Raw genomic sequence first — 5,964 nt, 5'->3', positions numbered from 1 at the left:
TTGATTGTTTTTGTGTGATCTTATTACTGATGTTTCTTGACTACTGCTTGCATGGGCACTGATTACAGATGTAAGTAAAATGAAACTGTGGACAACTTCAGTCTTTCCTCTGTTTATCATGATGTTGTCTATTAGGCTATATCATCAATATATTGCATCCGTCTTTCCTGGCTGTTTTGGGGAACTTGAAATGGTTTTGATCCATGACAATAGTTTCCTGCTGAAATTCTGCTTACTGAACTTCATTCAGCTCACCTCTAGTGTACATATAAAATGCATGTTCCAAACAAGAGGCTAGAGGGATTGGCAACAATAACATGTTTGAGATGTACTCACAAGTAATTGGCTTTTTATGAATGACACCAATAGAAATATCAGATTTTTAATGTTTAAAAAGGAATTATTTAAAATCACTTATATGTTGTTTATGAGGTACCGGGTATGGTTGAAGAAACATGTTATAAATATTATCCCATTAAGTCCTCAAAGCAAGCCAGCAAAGTGATGGTGGTTGTGAATTTTTACTGAGGTGGCCCCAAATCCTGGCTACCCTGTGAGAACGAACAAAAGAGGCAAATATTACCGAGTCCTGTGTCATTTCTTTGATTTTAATTACATTTAAGCATACTGTTAAGGGTTTTGTATCAATCCAGCGCATCGTCTTTTGCTCTGACTCTTGACCAAACATGATGTCGTTCTCTAGCAATTTTTGTCAAAAAAGAAAAAAAGACCAAAAACAGGGTCCAAAGGAAGCAAGATAAAGTCACCTCATTCATGAATTTTATTTCTTCTAAGACTGATTTGCTTATCCATTGGCACCACCTCAGTGTAAATGCGCCGATTCTGCTTTGGTGTGTGAGCGTTTCACTGTTTCCCATGAAAATTCGCATCACAAATGAATTTCCATTGTTGTGGGACAGTAGTTGCTAACCCTCACAATGTTCCATTTCCCCATTTCCATCTTCCCCATTCCCACCATGCGGTTTCCCTCTTCCTCCTTGCTTTCTCATCTCTGCTTCTGAGCAAATGCTACCTGGTTGGTTTTGAATAGTTGACTGTTCTAAGGAGAACCTGCCTCCTGGGTTTGGATTATGTTATAGGCCAATCCTCTGTTTGGCTGAAGGGTGATCTCTGGGAGTGGATTTCTCACTCAGAGCTATCAAGTCAATGCTGACTCATAGCGACCCCTGTGGATTTAACACTGCAACTGTTTACAGGAGTAGAAAGGCCCAGCTTTCTCCCAAGGAGAGGCTGATGATTTTGAACTACCAACCTTGGAGTTCCTTTAGTTCCACGTAAAGGGTGTCTTTGAGTGACAGTCTTAAAGGTTTCTCAGTTTCTATAATCTGGTAAGTCTGATCTTTTTAAAGAACTGGAGTTTTTTCCTACATTTTTCTCTCATTCTACAGGGACTTTCTACTGGTTCTTAAATATATTGGACATCAGCTTTTGCCCTGTGCTTTCCAAATTCAAAATCTTCAAATATCTTCTGCCTGCACTGGGGGAGTTGCTCTTCTGCTACGACCCTGATTTAACGAGTCTGTCAGGACTGGGCTTCCCCTTCATTAGGCGTAGACAAGAATCTCAGGTCATGACAGAGCTCATACCTCGTAAGTAAAGGTTAACCAACGAAAGATTAGAGATAAGAAGCTAGTAAATAATCTCCTTTATCTTTCACCAGTCAGTGATCCATTCCAAAAAATAATGGTTTACTTTGCAAAACTTTTCTGTAATACTCTTGTATAACTAGACAAGCAGATAAGTTTCCTTGTGAAACTGTGGTCAGCTTCATAATGGACCATCTTGCACCTGCTTTCCCTCCTCCCCTTTATCCCTACCTTTATCACCCTATCAAGAGCCCTAGTGGTATTGTAGTTATACACTAAGCTGCTAACCACAAGGCCAGCAGTTTGAAACCATCAGTCACTCAGAGGGAGACAGATGAGGGTTTCTACTCCGACAAAGATTTACATTCTTGGAAACACACAGGGACAGTTCTATCTTGTAATAGGGCTGCTGGGAGTGGGAATCAACTAGTGGCAGTGAGGTTTTAGTTTTCATTGTCCTAGGATTGTAACTCTCAATGAGACTTCATCATGAAATTTTGTCACATAATTTGTTCTCTAGTGAATTTAGATAGACCATTTTCCAAGATGCTTTTCTTCAAAAAGGTGAAAACCAGTGCTGGAAATGTATGTATTAATAAGAATTCCAATTGATTCTTAAGACAGTAAATATATTATCTTCTGCCAATATACCACAAATACCACAAGTGGGTGATGGCTTTCATAAATAAATTTATTTTCTCATGATTGGGGAGATTAGAACTCCAAATCTACCACTTGTCTGTCAGCTTACCATACTGTGATTGCTGCGTGTTGCTGTGATGCTGGAAATTGAAGTTACTGGTTTTTCAAAATACCAGCAGGTAACGCAGGGTGAACAAGTTTCAGCTGAGCTTCCAGACTAAGAACATAGGACAAAGAAGAAACAGGCTGTCTACTTTTGAGAAGTTAGCCAAGGAAAACCATATGAATCCATCAGAACATCGTCAGACATGGAAAACCTCAGGAACAGCAGTGGACCATTGTCAGCTGTGTTGACAGAGACGAACCTTCAAGTTTGAAGGCATTCAAAATATAAGTGAGGAAGAACGGCTTTCTCAAAACAGAGTGCACCACAATGACACGGATGAAGTCAAGTTTGGGGACTGTCATCTGATGACAGAGCATAGCTCAATTTATAATAAAGAGCTAAATACACTTATTATCCATCAAAATCTATTAAAAAGTGGAAGGTATGAAGTATGAATCCAGAAAAATTGGAAATTGACACTAAAGGAAAAGGAATGCATAAAAATTGATATCCTAGGGACCAGTGAACTGAAATGGATTCCTTTGAGCTATTTGGAATCAGATAATCTTAGGGTTGACTATGCCAGGGATGAGAAATTCAAGAGGAATGGTATTGCATTCATTGTCACAACAAAGGACATTTGGAGATCTACCCTGAAGTCTGGGAAGCACAGTTACCAGAGTGAAGCTGTTGTTGACTGGCTGGTTTTCAGAAGCAGAGCCATGGGATGGAGGTGGTCCCTGATCTGGCCCATCTGAGAGCCTGTGCCTACCTAAAGTGATTGGGATTTACACTCAAACCAACCTTTTCCTTCACACAAAATTTTAAAGAAGTACTTTTAAATGCCATCCCTCCTTTGCGTCTTTCCTTAGTGAAACTTGCAAAGACATTTTAGGGCTGTCCAGACTTTTATTGAAGCCACCTTCAGCCAGTGTTGCCATTTAAGTCATTGTAAGCATCATTTTCTGATGATAGCAAAAATCAATCAATCAATAAATCTCCCATTTCTGTAACTTATTGGCAGGACATGATTACAGGACGTTAAAACACTGTGACTACGGTGCGATGTAACAATGATGAGAAATACAACCTTCCTCTAGTTCCTAAAGGTTTCCTCCCCGCTCCCACTACCATGACTCAAATTCTATCTTGCAAGACTGGCTAGACCAGAGGAGGTACACTGGTACAGATAGGAACTGAAAATACAGGGAATCCAGGACGGATGAGCCCTATAGGACCAGTGGTGTGAGTGGCAAAACAGGGAGGGTAAAGGGAGAATGGGTAGGGAAGAGGGAATCGATTACATGGAACTGTGTGTGACCTCCTCCCTGGGGGACAGACAACCAAAAAGTGGATGAAGGGAGACGTCGGACAGGGCAAGATATGACAAAATACCCATTTATAAACTATCAAGGGCTCATGCGGGAGGGGGGAGCGGGGAGGGAGGGGAAAAATGAGGACCTAATGTCGGGAGTTTAAATGGAGAGAAAATGTTTTGAGAAACGATGTACAAATGCACTTTACACAATTGATGTGTGTATGGATTGGGATAACAGTTGTATGAGCCCCTAATAAAATGTTAAAAACATAAAACATAAAACACTGTGACTAATCCGTCAGGCGGAGGTGGGAGCTGGCAGGACAGGCGGGTGAAAAGATGCTCAGCGCTCCTGAAGACACATCAAGGATGCCGCAAGAGACCAGGCCTCCCCCTGCCCTTCGGTGACCTTCTTAGTTCAGATGCAAGGGGCTGGCCACTGCAGATAACATTGAACATGGTTGCTTAGCTCCGGATCTGCAGACAACCAAGTTGCAGTGGATAATTTCCCAGCTACACCCTTCCCCCAGACATGTGCTATAAAACTCGTTGCCCCCAGCCTGGATGATGAGACTTCTCAGGCCCCCATATGGGGACCCATGAACCTCACCTGGAAGCTTAGGATGCTCCTGCCCTTTCTCTGCTCTCCCCTCCTTCCCTCGAGTCAGGACTTCTCTGGCCCCAAATTTGGGACCCATGAACCTCGCTGGGGAACTCTGAAATAAACCTTTAAAACTCTTCTCTATCTTTGCCTTCTTTCTTTCTTCCCCTTGCCAAATCTACCTTCCAAATCAATACAGGACTAAGACTGAAATGATCAAGTAGACCTGACAACCTATCAAGGATGTTTTATTCTCTTTTCTGCAGAAGAAAATACTGAGGGGCTCAGCAGAATTACATTTCTTGTCCAAGGATCCACCTTCAGAAATGGGTAGAGGCAGAAAAGAGTAGGTGTTCTCTGGAACCGTGTGGCCATTGACACACATGGCCTGTGCCTGTCTGGGTGCACACTGACAAGCCTAGGGCCAACAAAATCGGCCTGGATTTTGAAACAGGATGCTCCACTGAGGAGCAGCCAGTGGAGGGAGCAGGGAGGGCCTCTGCAGACAGGCTCAAAAGGGGCTCCCACCAGAAGGCAGGGCTGGAGGCCTGGAGCTAGACGTTTGGGGCGGGACCTGAGTGTAACCACGCCCCCGGATCCGTCCTGGCCCCTGCCTGAGGGGCGTGGCAGAGAACCTCTCATTAGCATGTCCGAATCTGCTGGCGAGGCAGAATGACTGTTAACCGTCAATAACTGTCACTTTCCAGAACTGCTCTTGCTTTTCCTGGCCTGGAAGCCCTACAGTGAAAAGACAGCACAGATGGGCTGCAGGACTCATCCCAGGTCTACCCATCTAGATCGCACTCCCAAGCCCTGCGTTTCTGGATCCAGTCAGCTTCTTCCCTTTGCTATAGCCCCTGTCCCTCCTGGCCAGCCCACCCTCGCCTGCCTATCCCTCCTGATCACTGACCTTAGAGCGTCTCTCCAGGGCATGGGTCCCCCCCTCCAACAACCAGCATGGATGCGGACCCCACACTGTCTGGCTTCATCTTGCTTGTGGCTCCCAGAACCACCTGCAATGGCGGCCCTGAGTCAGGTAAGTGGGGTTCAGTTGCGATGGGCAGTCAGGCCTGGGTGGCGGGATGGCGGAGTTCCGTGAGGCTTCCCGCGCAGGGCAAGGACCCACAGGGCTTGCTTGGTGGCAGTGGTCCGGGACACTGCTATGGGAAGTTTCCCTGACCACTGGGGCCTTTGTAGACAAGATAGACCACCTGACCAAGACTCCCTTGTGGAGCCTGCCTGGCATCTTCACCTTGGAGAAAGATCAAGGGCGCTTCCCTGGGTACTCCACTGGAGCCCCACTTAGTACAGGAAGGATTTTACCTCCATGCACTAGCGGGGGTTGATCTGCAGGACTCTTTCTTTCTTTTGGGTACTCTGTTGTTTGCATCAGGTGTGAGACTGAGAAAGCCTGAGGTAAGACAGTGCTAGGGATCCCTGAGTCCTGAACTGAAAGCCCTGAGGAAGATGGAAAGGAATTCAGAGCCAGAGGGAGAGATTCCTGGGCCAGGAATAGCGCTGTTAGGATGAGTGAAGGCCTGTATCTCAGGACAGTGTCAGGAAGCTGTATGAGCAAAGTCTGATGATGGCACCTGGAACAGTTAGTAATCCACCTGAAGAGGATTCTGATGGATAACAATCGGGGAAGACTGGGAATAAGTTGACCCTAGCTAAAGAAAATATTAAATAT

The sequence above is a fragment of the Echinops telfairi genome, unplaced genomic scaffold (genome assembly GCF_000313985.2).
Source record: "Echinops telfairi isolate 266 unplaced genomic scaffold, ASM31398v2 ScPeMD7_5592;HRSCAF=6446, whole genome shotgun sequence".
Lineage (NCBI taxonomy): Eukaryota > Metazoa > Chordata > Mammalia > Afrosoricida > Tenrecidae > Echinops > Echinops telfairi.
This window is presented reverse-complemented; position numbering follows the sequence as displayed.